We start from the raw sequence: 17,464 nt of genomic DNA, 5'->3' as shown, positions 1-17,464 counted from the left end.
TCAGGATGGTATGGACTTGTGCATAAATAACTTCACTCAGTGCTTAGCAAATGTGACAGCTCCTTTTTTCAAACAAATGCCAAAAGTAAAAGCAAAATTAAAGCAAAATTCCCAAAATCAGAGAGTACATACTGATAAACCATGGTTTGACCAGAAGTGTAAAGAGCTATATGCCAATTATTGTAAAAAATTACATACTTTTAATGGTAAAAAAACATTTAATAGTCATATAGATTTGAACAGTGCCAAAAAAGCTTACAAGAAGTATGAATGCAAGCTCAAACGTAGTTACAAACGACAGGAAGGTTATATGTTGTGTAAACTTAAGAAAGACAATCCAAGAAAATTTTATTCATTATTTAGGAAAAAAAATCAGAGGAAATGTGATTTAAACATTACTGACTTTTTTGAATATTTCAAAGAACTTGTATCAAGTGCGCCGAATAACAATAAGAGACCTGAAGTGATTGATAATGAAAGTGTTTTCGATGAACTAGATGCAGATATTACAGCTGATGAGATTATAAAGGCAATTAATGATCTTAAAATGGACAAAAGCCATGGTCCAGACTGTTTGCTGAATGAATTTTTTATTGAATACAAGGATTTTATTATACCACATGTATGTGCTATTTTTAACGCCGTATTGAATAGTGGATATTTCCCGTCATCATGGTCAGATGCTATCCTGGTACCAATTTTCAAATCTGGTGATGCTAATGATGCAGCAAACTATCGTGGCATAAGCCTTGTCAGCAATCTAGGTAAACTTTTCACCACAATTCTTAATAAAAGATTGTTAAATTGGGCAACTGTTAATGATATTTTATCTGATGCACAGTTTGGTTTTCGAAACGGGTATAGTACAGTTGATGCTGTTTTTTGTTTATACTCTGTTATTCAAAATACACTCTGTAAAAATAAAAGATTATATTGTTGCTTTGTAGACTACTTAAAAGCTTTTGATTCAATTGATCGCTTATGTTTATGGTACAAAATCTCCAGATTAGGTATTCGGGGAAGACTATTAACTGTTTTAAAATCTATGTATAATAATGTTAGAACCTGTATTAGATTCAATGGGTTAAATTCTGATTACTTTTGTAACAACCTTGGTTTAATGCAAGGGGAAGTTCTTTCTCCAATTTTATTTTCTTTCTATGTGAATGATTTTGAAAATGAATTTATTGCTAATGGCAATTGTGCCTTAGAGTTTCAAGATATAACATTATTTTTGTTAATGTATGCTGATGACATGATTTTGATGTCTGAAACAGTAGAAGGTTTACAGGAAATGTTGAATACTTTGTCAATTTACACAGAAAAATGGGGCTTGTCTGTTAATACAAAAAAAACAAAAATTGTTGTTTTCAGGAAAGGTGGAATTGTACGGCCTAATGAGACATGGGTCTATAACGGTCAAACAATGGATATTGTGGAACAATTTTGTTATTTAGGAGTATTAATAAGATATAATTGTAAATTTCTTAATACACAGAAACATTGTGCAGAACAAGGTAGAAAAGCTATGTTCAGTATGAAAAGAACTACATCATCATTATGTTTAAATGTATTTACAATGCTTAGTCTTTTTGATACTTATGTTAGTAGCATATTAATGTATGGGTGTGAAATATGGGGAGTACACAAATCTCCTATGATAGAAAAGGTCCATTTGGACTACTGCAAAATGTTATTGGGTGTCAAAAGAACGACCTCAAATGTGATGGTCTATTATGAATTAGGTAGATTTCCACTGCAGTATGAGCGTAATTATAGAATGCTTAAGTTTTGGTTCAAAATTTTAAATAGTGACAATTGTATATTAAGGTCTTGTTATAAAGAACTTGTGTTAAATTGTTCAAAATGTATGAATTGGGCAACATATGTAAAAAGATTGATATATAGTCTTGGTATGAATAATTTGTGGGATAATCAGTGGTTGTTAAATGTAGACAGCTCATATTTGCCTTTGATAAGACAGCGTTTGTTTGATCAAGCTAACCAAGAGTTACAATTTTTATTAGATTCTTCTTCAAAGTGTAGATTATATAAGTATGTTGTAACAAATGTAGTTTTGCAATTTTATTTACAGAAATGCATTCCTGTACTTTTTCGTAAATGTATAACAAGAATTCGTTTGTCTTCACATAATCTTTGTATTGAAACTGGACGTTATGTTGGTACTAATAGAAATGAAAGAAATTGTATTTTTTGTGATTTAGGGGTAATAGAGGATGAATTTCATTTTATTCTTCAATGTAGAAGATATACTGATTTGCGAAAAAAATATATAAAAAAATATTACTGGTCTAGGCCATCAACTTTTAAATTAATAGAATTATTATCTGGTGAAAACACAAAACAGCTTTGTAACTTGGGAAAGTATATACATTTCTCTTTTAAATTAAGAAACAGTTTATTGTAATAAAAGATAGTTTGTATTGATGAAACTTCTGACGTCATCTATTGTTTAGTATGCCTATTGTTTATATTGTTTGTAATATGCCATATGTATACATTGTACATGTAATTGATTATACTGATGAGCCGTAAGGCTCAAAGTTAATAAAGAATTTAGAATTTAGAATTTTTATACCAATCATCATTTGAATTTGGTCAATTGATCTTTAATAATTAGGACTAATTGGTGATGGCAGAGAATATGTCGCTGGTGATGGTTAAAAACATTTAGAAGTGAAACCCTGCTTAATCAGGGTTTGTCTACTTTCGTCTTTTTGTATTGCCAAACATTCTACAATCAAGGATTTGTACAAGGCCTTGTTATAATATAATGAATCTTATCGCCAATATCACCATAATTACATAAAGAACAGATACAATATTCTCCTAAAGAGTTTGCCATCAAACAATTCAAAAAGAAATGTTGAGTCGAAACAGAGGTACCAAATCTATAAAAAGAATCCCTATTTTAGTCGAAATTAAACTATATATTCTTTTTTCAAAACTCCTGAAATAATTTAGCATTATCTATAGACAGCTTACATATGCAAATCTTTTTTAGAAGTATGTGAGCGTAAATCAAATTTGTTTATTATCCCCCCCCCCTTTTTTTCCTTTTGTAAAATTTAATTGTAAACGATTTTCTTTCTTAATTTGTGCTGTCAAAAAAAACAAAAATGTCTCCTTGTGTATAAGTTATTAATAAAAAAAAATTTGAAACCGCCAGAAAAATAACGGTACGCCTAAACACCGCTTGAAGGACCTCCTGATTGCACTCATGACATATAAACGAAGTGCACTCAGGACCCTTTATAGTCATCGCACACAGGATGGATGCATATATTCGTTATACGCTTCTTATTTTAGAGTTAAATTTGGTAGAATATGAAATCGAACTTATATAGATATGTTAATTCTTGTAAAATAATGAGGGCACGTGTCACTGATTACACAACTTCTGAGCCATGAATTATCCAATCAACAAAATTGATTTGATTATCTTTATTGTTGTTTATAGATTGTGTTGTTAGTACAGTGTGACCACGCGGGAAGTAATATTGTGACGTTTAAAATGAATATCACGATGTTTTAAGATTTTCGTATTTTATTAAAATTTCGTTCCATAAATTTTTATTTTTTATTCTTAAATTTATTATCCTGACCTGGACCAGTAATTAATTCTTTGTACAATTTTGAAAAGGGAAATTAATGTTCATACTTTTAAAGAATTTATATTAATTAGAGTTTTGTATATGGAATCCGTTCTTAACTGTAATTAAAGCCGTACTTTTCAAACAATCAAACTCATATACATGTAGTTAGATGTTATTTCTCATTTTATCGATCTTGTCCCGGAATTTTATTTTTGAGTTATACGATTGTTTTAAGAAATCCGCATTTATTAAGTTTTTTCTCTCCGTTTTTTGAAAATTATGATATTTTGGGTATAATTATTTCTTAACAATATGTTAGTTAGATTGTAGTAAGATTCTTAACTTTATTTAAAAAAATGATTTTTGTTACAGCGAGAAAGACTTTTTCGAAGACAGTCTATTGACACGAAATCCGTTCAAACCACAACTAAGTCTTCTAAGGTTAAACTGAATATTGTACATAATTGTCTTCTCTTGTATAATGGTTTGTTGAGAATAAAGATATACAAATTCAAAAAAATTTGATATTCAGTCAACATTGTGTTTGTTTAAAAACTTGATTTAGAGAGAGAGAGAGAAGAATTACACTGAGAAACAAAAATCGAACTTGTTACAGAAAAAAAACGCAACTATAAAATAATTTTCTTTATTCGTGAACTGCAAAACACAACAAATTAATTTACCCGTCATCATGAAAAATAAACTGAAAAAGTACATCGAATGAGATATTTTATTTTTTCTATATGCAAATTCATGTTAAAGGTAAAACTGAACTAACGATACAATTCCTAAAAAACCCAATAAAGATAATCCAATCAATTTTGTTGATTGGATAATTCATGGCTCAGTAGTTGTGTAATCAGTGACACGTGCCCTCATTATTTTATAAAAATTAACATATCTAATTTCGATTCAGGCGGGGATCCAGAGGGGGGGGGGGGGGGGGGGGGGGTTGTCCGGGGGGTTGGAACCCCCCCTTTTTTGGCCGATCAATGCATTTGAATGGGGACATGTAGGTGAACCCCCCTTTGTCCTGGGTTAGCCCCCCCTTTTTAAAATGGCTGGATCCGCCCCTACGATTTCAAATTCTACCAAAATTTAACTCTAAATTAAGAAGCGTGTAACGAATATAAACATCCATCATGTGTGCAGATACGATGTTGGTAATGGGTCCTGAGTGCACTTTGTATGTTCTGAGTGCACTCAGGAGGTCCTGAGCGGTTGTTTAGACGTACCCCGTCCCGAAGAATAAATCATTTCCTGAACTTAAAATACATTTATCTGTAATTAAAGAAAATTCGCCTTAATTCTCTCACATATTTAAACAATTGTAAAATGATTAATTCAACGACTCCAGTCTGTTTACCAATACTTTTCTTGTTCAGTTTTTGTTTATACCCATAATAGATGAAATAAGTACTTTTTTAGGAAAATTTACAACTCAAATTTTTAAAAACAAAATTCTACACTTTTAACCATCTTTTTACCTGGATTTTTTCTCTGTCTCGAAGCCGCAACCGGTGACCCCGTATCAAACATAGCGACCAACACCTCACATGACGTATTCTCGATGTTGAGGTATTGACCATTTACAATCACATTTATCGATATACAGCAAGTAAGACTAGTAATTTGGTGTTGAATGCTAGTAGATCAGAATTTTTTAATTGTACTTTACCTGTTTAAGGGGCACTAGCTGCCAAATTCATGTTCTTCATCGATTTTAATAAATTTCAAATAACGTGTATATAGTGTTGAATTGTTTATTAAAATGTTACGCACAATCTTGGCTGATATGCATAAAACCATTATATTTCATGACACTGCATGGAAAAGAAATTGACTTGATAATACCAGAACCAGAGACATATATATTGCATCTAATATCTCTGCCAGAACTAAAAAATAAACTACCGTAAGTCCACATAAGAGGGTATGGATGTGAATTAACAGAATAGAGAACAAAGGACAAAGAAAAAAAAAGGAATAAAGAATAGTGAAAGAAAGAGAATAATGGAAAAAAGTGTAAGTTATTAAAAATATAACTAAAAAAAAAGAAGACAGAAAAAAGAAACCCCCTCCGAGACGAGCCTTACATGCACTGTTATTTGACGCTGCCGAGTTATTTTGAGATTAAGACATGTATAAGTAGTCAGCCCGTAAAGCCTCTTGCACCAATTTGAGGATTACCAAAGGTTAATTTTACGGCGGCTCATTTTATTTTGGCTTAGAGATACTTCTACTTCTACTATGTAATGACCGCCTTCAACACGTTGAAGTTTACGTAACTTGTACTGCGCATTGCTTTGTGAAGACATATATACAGTGAAATATACAAATTTGTGATAATAAACAAAACAAAAATTTTTACATAGTGGTAGTGCATATTTTTAATTTATTATTTTTAAAATATTAAGATAAAACTATTTACACATGATGAATTTTATGGGCTGTAGGTGTAGTTTGAGACGGCTACTTTGAACGACTCTATAGAGTTGCTCATAACAATACTCAGGGGAAGGCTGTTCCAGATTTTAATTGTGCGTGGGAAAAATGATTGTTGTCTTATTTGTGTTCTGCAGGATGGAATTTGGTATGAGAGTGTGTGCATGTTCCTGGACTGTCTGAGCGGTTGAATTAATCTGTCTGTTTTTGTGATTGCAATGAGATGATATGTGATTTTATAGAACATGACCAGTCGTGCATCTGTTCTCCTGTTAGCAAGGTCTCTCCATTTCAAATGATCTAGCATGTCACTAACGCTTGAGGTGTTTCTGTGTCGGTTAGTGACATATCTAGCAGCCCTTCTTTGTACCTTTTCTATTTTGTTAATATCCTCAGTAAAGTAAGGGTCCCAAACTGAACAGGCATATTCTAGTGATGGTCTGACTAAGGATTTATATGCCTGTTCCTTTACTGAGGTGGAACTGATGTTAAGATTCCTTCGAAGAAAACCTAGTGTGCTGTTGGCTTTATTGCAGATGTTGTTTATGTGACTGTGCCATTTGAGGTCTGATTGAATTGTCACACCTAGGTATTTCGCCTTATCGACATGTTCAAGAATGTGGCCATGTAAAGTGTAATTATAAATGAATGGATTTTTATTTCGGCTGATGGACATGACATGATGAAAAGCCATTTTCCATGTATTTTCCCAAATGCCTAGTGTGTTGAGGTCTTTTTGAAGGGTTTCGCAATCACTGTTTGATTTTATTACCAGATATGCAATGGTGTCGTCTGCAAATAGGCGTATGGTGGAATTTAGCCCAACTGGTATGTCGTTAATATAAAATAAAAACAGACTTGGAGATAAACATAATTGACAAGTTTCCTTCCCCTGCACTCTCGATCCCACGTGTAAATAGCACGCACGGAATTTCAAATAAGACATTGATACATTACAACACTTGCCGTCAGTATTTGAATATATTGATTAAGAAGGTATAGAAGATTAATGCACGCACACTATTATCAACCACTGGCCTAAATAGTTAGTCCGCAAACAACGAGGGTCATAAAAACCCAGCACTTTGAACACAGCCACCGGCATGGTGTGAATCTGAAAGCTTCCAACTATCCATTTCTACCATAGAAAAGTTTTGCCTTTCATTTATCAAAAATGAAATATGTTGATATTAAGGGTATATAAGAATTATAGGGCAATTCAAACCATTCCTATTGTAAGTGATAAAACTAAATTTATATCAGGGTGATTGAAATGAGGGAAAATGGGGGGGGGGGGGGGGGGGGGGGTCAGGAGTTCGGGGCCCCCCTTTTGGAAAAAAAATTTGGTTGAATATATATGGAATCACTGAGGCATTGCAGGAGCAGGCCCCTCTTAGGCAGTCGGTGGGCCCCACTTATGAAAAATTCTGGATCCACCACTGTGGTCTTCAGTTGTATTATCTTTTAAAAAAAAATTACCCCTGTATAGTGTATATTCTAAAGTGTAAATCAAGGGAAAATAATGTAAAATATCTGTGCATTGGGACCTATTAAAAGGTATTTTGGACGGAAGAAAGAAGGGAGGGTGAGTCCATGGGAGGTAATCCATACCCCCTTCAATTTGAGAATATGCTATTATCTTGTAAACGGTCCATATCCCCATCCCTAAACCATATATATTCTTGAATGGGACTATAAAATAAATGAAATGAAATAAAAAGGAGGTCTTTGGGGTTCCCCCACCCCGTTCAATTTGAGAATGTGCTATTATCTTGTGAACGATCCAGATCCCCACCCCTAAACCATATATATTCTTGTCGGGGACAATAAAATTAATGAAATAAAATAAAAGGGAAGTCCCACCCCCTCTTGTTTGAAAACTTTTAAAGGGTCAAGATCCCCACCTCTAAACCATATATATATATTCTTGTATAGAACAATAAAACAAATCAAATGAAATATAGGGAGAGTCCATGGGGGTCACCCCCACCCCCACATGTTTGAGAAACTTTTAAATGGTTGAGATCCCCAGTGGTTAGGTTAAAAAAATTCTAGATCCCTGATCCCCACCATCATACCATATATATTCTTGTATGACTATGAGACAATAAAATAAATCAAATGAATATAGGACCATTCCCTTTGTCTTGGGTTGGGAACCCCCGCTTTTTAAAATGGCGGGATCCGCCCCCGGCATACCATCTGGCTAGCTATAAAGGCTTTAAAAATATGAATTCAAACAAGGAAATTAACAGTCATGTTGACAGTGTAGGCAACTGTTTTGAATTAAAAAAAAAGCCTTTTACATATATCATTATACATGTATAACAATTTTAAATTTTTTGTGCATTTATTTTTGCTTACCATATATTTTAAATAATGGACAAAATTGCATGATTGAATATTGTAATTTAAGAAAAATCAGCATACATGTTATAAAATGCGAAGTGGAGACTGGGAATTCGTCAAAGAGACAACAACCCAATCAAAGAGCAGAAAACGGCCGAAGGTCACCTATGGGTCTTCAATGCAGTGAGAAAATTTCGGCACTGGTCTTCAGCTCATAAATATGTATCAGAAATGAAAATGAGATACAGCTTTCAGTTGTATTAATAAAAACTTCACAATAAGTTCTGATGAATATCAGAATATACAGTATTGAAAGATTCTCTCAAAATGTACAAATAGAGCTGAAAAACTGTTAAATTAATCATGCTTATTTAACATTTAAGTCCATGGAGTCCATCTAAATATGCATACTCTCGTACAAAGGAATATAAGTATGCAATAGACATCAAGTTTTCAAAAATAAGAGTATCTATGCCATTAATTTACGACAAGATCTTCAATCAAGTAATAATTTCGGATTGTTTAAATATTTCGGAGGTTAGTATGACCTCCTTTTTGGTGATGATGTTTTCGTTTTAAAGTTGAGAAAATTGTTTGTACCAACAAAAATAAAAACAAAGTCAATCTAGAATTATGTTTTTATCATTTTTTTATGTTTAGGTTGTCAGCAAGATGAAAAGGACAAGTATGCAGTTCAAAATTCAAAATGTGGATAAGCTGAGGTTCAAGGTCTTACCTTTGCAGATTTTCATATTTTGCATGAATAAATTCAAAGGTTATATGATGGACGGCAGAGAAAGAAAAAAAAAACTTTTCAATTATCCTGCTCCTGGATAAATGTAAAACATCTTGTTTTTAGGTAAGTTTAATGCTCTGTTTTGATAGTGTTAGTGCATTCATCTGTCCAGTCTTTCCTCTAAATTGTATCCTCTTTAAGATTTTGGTGAGTGTTCGCCATGAATTTCAGTAAGTAACTTGTGGATTTACATGTATATACTCAAAATTTAGTACTTATATTAATGAGATTTTAGCATGACATCCTGCCAAATGCTTGCTAATCATGTTTATGTTCCAGAACATACAAGTATTTGGACTGTACGCATACAGTCTGCCCAATTTTAAGAAGTTGGTCAAGTTTATTAGAAACAAATGTACAGTACAGATCAACATAACTGAAATCTTTAATAGATTAATACAAATAGTTTAATTGCAGTTAAAATAAAAACACAGGTTTGGTCGAGCTGGTACCAGACAGTTCAAGTATACTTAAATGGTCTGACTGTACACATATGGTGGGACTGTAAGTTCTGGACCGTAAACGTAAGATCCAAATACTGATATGGTCTGGAACATTTATACATGTCTTAAAATTAATATCAAACACATTGGTGTTTTTGGAAATAAGTTATTTGATAGAACTATAATGTTTTGGGATATCAAAATCAAAAATATCCCATTTTTAGCTCACCTGGCCCGAAGGGCCAAGTGAGCTTATGCCATCACTTGGCGTCCGTCGTCTGTCGTCGTCTGTTGTCATTCGTCGTTGTCGTCGTTCGTCGTTGTCGTCCATCATCGTCGTCCGTCATCGTCGTCTGTCGTCGTAAACTATTTCAAGAATCTTCTCCTCTGAAACTACTGGGCCAAATACTTCCAAACTTTAACTGAATGTTCCTTAGGGTATCTAGTTTATAAATTGTATCCGAAGTTTTGATCTATCAACAAACATGGTTTCCATTGCTAAAAATAGAACATAGGGGTCAAATGCAGTTTTTGGCTTATAACTCAAAAACCAAAGCATTTAGAGCAAATCTGACATAGGTAATATTGTTTATCAGGTCAAGATCTATCTGCCCTGAAATTTTCAGATGAATCAGACAACCCGTTGTTGGGTTGCTGCCCCTGAATTGGTAATTTAAAGGAAATTTTGCTGTTTTTGGTTATTATTTTGAATATTATTATAGATAGAGATAAATTGTAAACAGCAATAATGTTCAGCAAAGTAAGATTTACAAATAAATCAACATGACCGAAATGGTCAGTTGACCCCTTTAGGAGTTATTGCCCTTTATAGTCAATTTTTAACCATTTGTCGTAAATCTTAGTAATCTTTTACAAAAATCTTCTCCTCTGAAACTACTGGGCCAAATACTTCCAAACTTTAACTGAATGTTCCTTAGGGTATCTAGTTTATAAATTGTATCCGAAGTTTTGATCTATCAACAAACATGGTCGCCATTGCTAAAAATAGAACATAGGGGTCAAATGCAGTTTTTGGCTTATAACTCAAAAACCAAAGCATTTAGAGCAAATCTGACATGGGTATCATTGTTTATCAGGTCAAGATCTATCTGCTCTGAAATTTTCAGATGAATCAGACAACCTGTTGTTGGGTTGCTGCCCCTGAATTGATTATTTTAAGGAAATTTTGCTGTTTTTGTTTATTAGCTTGAATATTATTATAGATAGAGATAAACTGTAAACAGCAATAATGTTCAGCAAAGTAAGATCTTCAAATAAGTCAATTTGACCAAAATTGTCAATTGATCCCTTAAGGAGTTATTGCCCTTTAAAGACTTTTTTCACAATTTGTTCATCATGTTGACTCACTTTAAAAAATCTTCTCCTTTGAAATTGCTGTATCAATTTCAGCCAAACTTAGGCTAAATGAGTTTCAGAGTATCTAGTATAAATTTTATATTTTATTTCCTTGTATGTCAAGAAACATAGCTCCTATGGCTAAAATAGAAAATAGGAGAAAATGATTATTTTTTTTGGCTTTTGAAGAAAATAGGATGATCCAAAGAACATTTAAATAAATTGAAAAGCCAAAATAATCATTGATGAGAGATTTAACCAAAAGAATTAAGGTGAGCGATTCAGGCTCTTGAGAGCCTCTTGTTACTTTTAATAAAGAAGAAGATTATTGATGTATGTATAAATGTATATTAAAATGAGACAGCAAGCCAACGACACAAAAAATAAGGATGAAACATACATATTTTTTTTGTATCAATGCTATAATTTCGAATATGTTCAAAGAGTTCAAGGTATTTTTTCATTGAAATAAAACACAAATTGAAATCTGTCAGGACTTCAAAAGCTGAAAGAAATGTTGTTTCTGTTGTCTGTATTTTGTATAATATATTGCAAATTCTTATGAATAATGGAATGTTATTATAGTTGTTTAAAGTTTTAACATTGATCTTTATACTGTAAATTCATAATTTATTGCGTGCATTTATTATTTCGATTCTGTCATTTTAGACTGAAATGCGATTTTAAATTTTATGATTTTGAGAAAAATCCTGTTTAATATATATAAAATATTTCATAATGCGAGTTTAAATTATTGCGTTTACAACTCTGTTGCATTTTTCGCAATAAAAAAAACTCGCATTAATTCCGAATTTACAGTATATATATTATGTATATAACTTGGGAAAATACCCAAATGTTATAAAGAAGAACAAATTAATTGATTGTTATATGGTATTAGAATAGGAAGATGTGGTATATTGCTAATTTGACAACCCTCCATCAGAGACCAAAGGATGTAGGCCGTTAGCAACTGATGACACTGGACAACCTTTAACAATCAGTAAAATCCATACCGCATAGCTATTTTTATTGAAAATCATATTATTGCTACATGTATGCAAACAATTTTGTATAATACATTACTTTAGATTTTATTGGTTCTTTTTCAGAAGGATTGAAATTCACCACCTAGAATAAATGGAGAAAACATAGAAACAAGACCAGAATAAATTCAAAGACAAAAGTTGGATCAGTTATTATTTTCATCACTCAGGCAATGATTTGAAGTTCTTTTAAATACAAAAAAATATTGAAACCACAATAATGTCAAAAGTTCTGTGCTGAATGACCAAAAAGTGGACTATACCACCAAACAATGCTGGATGATAAGAAACTATTAATGTTTTGTGTTGAGGGATATTGTGAAAAAAAATAGATTTACTTAAATAGCAAATAGTATGTTAAGCCTAACAATAGAGGTTTTATTGATTTCAAATGGTAAATAATTGTGTTTCAAGAAAGTATTCTGTAATTCATGAATAAACATATATTGATACTTACATTATCTGCTTTCAGCCTTTGTTGTTTAAAAGTTTAGTTTTGAACAGTTATAGAACAATATGCTAAATTAACATTTCCCAAGAAAAAAAGATATTCAATTAAAAAGATTCATATTATAATAATTTACTACCAAATAGAATACATTGTAACATACACATTACTGTATATTTATATCTATATATTTACAATTAGAATCCCATAGGATTTTAATTTGTCCCATGGGATATTAAAAATCCCATGGGATAATAAAAATCCCATGGGATTTTTTTTGTCCCATGGGACAATAAATATCCCATGGGACTACAATTATCCCATGGGACCAAAAAAAATCCCATGGGATTTTGGTTAAATCCCATGGGATAATGGTCAATCCCATGGGATTTTGCCTTGTCCCATGGGATATTGAAAATCCCATGTTTTTATAATTTAAATAGCAAAATAAATATGAAAGAAACAGAAGAAAACCAAAGAAATTATTGAATCCCATGTAATTCCGCACATTTTGGTTATATACATGATATTGTAGCTTTTGTTTGAGGCGGCGGCGGATTTGCAAATGAGTGTTTTGCAAATTAAAAGTGTCCAGTGTTATTTGACTATCATAAGAAGCAACTACAAAAAGTTTCGTGAAATTTGGATAAGTCGTTCCAAGTTACGGCGCGACATGTTTACGCCGGACAGACGGACAGACGGACGGACACCGGACATTTGTATAACATTATACGTCCCGTCAAAATTTTGACGGGCGTATATAAAAAAGTAAAAATGAAGCTTTGCTGTAGTAAAATATAAACTTGCGTAGCAACAGATCAAAATGATTAGATCTATTCGTCAACTCCCCCCCCCCCAAAAAAAAAAACAACCATCAAATTATTGTTCCCTTAAAACAAAACAACCCTTTCCATGGCAACCATAAAAGAACCATTGTAGTAAAGTTACAGATTGCATAACACTATACCCGGAGACAAATTATTTTAAGTGACACAGTTTTGATGGCAACATCCAGTGGCGGATCCAGTAATTTTCATAAGTGGGGGCCCGCTGACTGCCTAAGAGGGGCCTCGCTCCAGTCAAGCTTCGGTGATTCCCTTTATAAGCAAGCAGGAAATTCACTTTTTATCGAGTATCGAGTTGCGAGTTAAGAAAGTCGAGTTGCGAGTATTGAGTTGTTAGTAACGAAAGTCGAGTTGCAAGTTACAAAAGTCGAGTTGCGAGTTACAAAAGTCTTTTTGCGAGTTTTAAAAGTTGAGTTGCGAGTTATAATAATAATATAATAAAAACTCATTAGGATTAAACCAAATTTCAATAAGGCTCTCTACATACAATATCAACTACATAAATGAATAATTTACTAATATACAAATGTAAACAATAGATCTAAATAAACAAATTATAATTACAACAACAACCAGGTGCTCCGCAGGGCACATCTTTATACGACCGCAGTGGTGCAACCCTGAACGGTTGGAGCAAATTTGGTCACAATATTGAAGCTTTATACTGTCTGAATTTGGATTGTGATCGAATTTTTGTCATAATTAAGGTTTTTGTCACAAAATAAATGTGACCAGAGATCTAACAAATATACTATACAATACTGTACAATTGAAGGCTTCTTCTTGAAATTTTTCCAAATTCGAATTTCGAAAATTTTTGAAAAAAAGGAATCCCTTAAAAAATTTAACCCCTCCCTTGTAGTATGGAACCTTGTATTACGATTTCAGAGAGATTCATTCACCTAAACAATTTTTGTTTGGAAACTAGAAACATGCTTCTTTTTTGTCCTTTTTTGGCCCCACTAATTCCTACATATTTTGGGCAATTATTCAATAACTTATCCTAGCCTCCCCTTTGTTATGTGGAACATTGTGGTACAATTTTAGAGAAGTCAATACAATTACACACAATTTATTGTCTTGGAACTAGAAAAATGCTGGCTTTTGGTCCCTTTTTGGCCCTTTATTCCTAAACTTTTGACCCATAACCCCGTAAACGAATCCAAACCTTCTACTTGTGGTTTTAAACATTGTGGTACAATTTCAGAGCAAATGAAATACTTATACACAAGTTATTATCCTTACTAGAAAAATCCTTGTTTTGGGCTTCTTATTCCAAAACGGTTGGACAACCATCCTCAAAATCGATCCAAACCTTCCTTTTGTGGTATTGACCCTTTAGAAAAATAATCATTAAGATCTATTTTTTTAAACTAAAGAAACTGTCCGGAAACCAATTGGGCTTCGGACGACGCAGACGACAACGACATCATACCATTATACGATCCAAAAAAATGTTTGGGGTCGTATAAAAAACACCTATAGTATATTTTTTTTATTTCACTGGATAATGAATTCCACGCTTTTGGGCCACATAAAAGTCAGATGCTCCGCAGGGCGCAGCTTTATACGAAAACAAAAACTCCCAAAATCAATCCCAACCTTCCTTTTGTCGTCATAAACCTTGTGTGAAAATTTCATAGATTTCTATTTTCTTATACTAAAGATATTGTGCAAAAACTAAGAAAAATGCTTGTTTTGGACCGTTTTTGGCCCCTAATTCCTAAACTGTTGGACCCAAAACTCTCAAAATCAATCCCAACCTTCTTTTTGTGGTCATAATCCTTATGTTAAAAGACGTAGGTCCGGTAAGGGCCGATTTTGGCTTCAATTTTCAAGTTCATCTGACGAAATGTTTTAGACACTTTTTAAACACTTTAGTGTCTATTTCAATTGATTCAATTAGTTTTTGTGAAAGATTTCAACTGATTAAGTCATTAAAAACGCTCTGATTCAAGCTTAAATATGAAAACTCTATCAAATTCGCCAAAAATCGTCACTTTTCAGATGGTTTTGGTCAAAAATGAAAGTGGCCGCATCCGTGTTCATCCTAAACCTTTATATATATTATGTATTATCATCAAATACAACTTACATTTCAATGTTATGGATGAACACGAATGCGGCCACTTTCATTTAAGACCATCTTTGCTAACCAAGGGTTACGATCCACTCCCGCACTCTCGTAACCCTTGGCTAGCGAAGATGATGTTAGACAGAAGCCGTCTAAAATTTGTCTAAAATGATGAAATTGTGAAGATTTCAGTAATTTAGCGTGACTTTATGATGCTAGTACCCGATATATGTGCACTGTATTGTAAAAAACAGCCCATATTTATGTACCAGAAATCATTCCACTTTCCAATAAATGGCTTAACGATTACATTATCACAATTTTGTAAAACTGCTATATTTTGGGGCCAAAAAGGAGTCTTACCGTACCTACTCCTTTAATAGAATTCTGTTTACTGAAAGTTCTTGTGCGAAAACCAAGTAAAATGCTATTTTAGGCCCTTTTTGTCCCTAATTCCTAAACTGTTGGGACCAGAACTCCCAAAATCAATCCCAACCTTCCTTTTATGGTCATAAACCTTGTGTTTAAATTTCACATGTTTCTATTTACTTATACTTAAGTTAAAGTGCGAAAACACCAAATGTTTTCGGACGACGACGACGACGACGACGCCAACGTCATACCAAGGAGGTTATATTAGAAGGAGAGAGGACGAAAGATGATAATTACACATAAAATGTTACCGACTTTTCTGTAAGTGGGTGTTAATTAGTTCCCGTACGAAATAAGTAGTAGGATTCCACCCAGACAATAGTAGGAATGAAGTAGGAATCCACCTAGATTCAAAGATTCTATATAGAAAGTAGACGGACATGGAAAATGAACAAAAGTCTGACTGGATTTTTTAATATTTCTACTTCAAAAATCCTACTACCTAGGTGGAATTGTTAAAAGTCTGTATAGATTTTTTTCTGTTTTGAAAATCTGAGTTGATTATTTATTTTCCTACTACATGTTTAACATTCCTACCAGAATTTATTTATAAATTCCTACCAGAAAATCTTTCTACCTGGAAAGTTATCTTGAACTGGATTCCTGTTTGCAAATGACACACATTTTGCAATGTTAAATGCAAGCAAGTTCCAGTTCACAAATTCAAAAGTTGGAGGGGAAAGACTGAAACGTTGTGTTGGAATACAATGATGCAAGCTAGGGTCACACAAAGTAACAATGTAGAAATGTTAGAAAATATGGATAATCAAGACTAAAGGTAATTCTTATACACTCAAGATGATTTTTTTTATCTGCCTGCCAAAAATATTTAGTAATCAATTAATAATTTTATCATTAACAGTGCATATTCTTACTCATTATTTGTTCTTTAAACTAATTTAGATCTACATGTACTTTATGTATAACACTCTCTATAGCTTATATACATATATTGCATGCAGTTTCCTTAAATATTTCAAAAGTCTATTTAAAAAAAAAAGAATTGATTCCATGAATTTCCTTTGTTCTTTGTTGTTGAGATTCAAACTTATCATTGACCCAGTTGTGTATTTTTGAATATACACTTACATTTTGTATATTTTTAGATTCCTACCAGAAAATATTTTTTTCTGGGTGGAATTTTGAAAAAATCCTACCAGGTTTTCTAGTAGGAATTTTATTTTCCTACCAAATTATTCCTGCTAATTTGCATATTCCTGGTAGGAATATACAATATTCCTACTAAGAAATTCCTGCTAATTTAAATTTTTCGCCTATTTTCCGTGTGGATTCCTACTACTGTCTGACTGGAATATCACTCTTTTCTGGTAGGAATTCAACGCAATTTTCCTACTATATTCCGTGTACATTCCATACAGATTGTTTCATACAGGTTGAGATCGACCCTGTCACAGAGGGAGATTTGTCCTAATTACATACCCGAGTAAGAACGGAAACACCCGAGGTGTCATAAACTGACCGGATATACAGTTATTTAAATGTTAATAAGATTTTTTGTGAAATTTTTTATAAAATAATTAATAATCAAAACTTTATGTTAAAAGTAAACTTATTACCAATAGAAATAAAACGAATATCCGTCTCATTGTCGT

At 32.7% G+C, this 17,464-nt stretch overlaps 2 long non-coding RNA genes across 2 annotated transcripts in view; one reads left to right on the top strand and one right to left on the bottom strand.

Annotated features, from left to right (window-relative positions):
• Positions 1-17,464, bottom strand: part of LOC134705266 (uncharacterized) — a 54,414-nt gene that overhangs the window by 22,974 nt on the left and 13,976 nt on the right. The gene's annotated exons all lie outside the window — the stretch shown is intronic.
• On the top strand, positions 6,968-12,500 carry LOC134705265 (uncharacterized). Its single transcript, XR_010105520.1, has 3 exons — positions 6,968-7,058; positions 9,072-9,270; positions 12,119-12,500. It is a non-coding gene; the product is annotated as an uncharacterized LOC134705265 (long non-coding RNA).

Source organism: Mytilus trossulus, chromosome 2 (assembly GCF_036588685.1).
Source record: "Mytilus trossulus isolate FHL-02 chromosome 2, PNRI_Mtr1.1.1.hap1, whole genome shotgun sequence".
NCBI classification, from domain to species: domain Eukaryota; kingdom Metazoa; phylum Mollusca; class Bivalvia; order Mytilida; family Mytilidae; genus Mytilus; species Mytilus trossulus.
The sequence above is the reverse complement of the archived record's forward strand: the minus strand, read 5'-3'. Positions and strand labels throughout refer to the sequence as shown.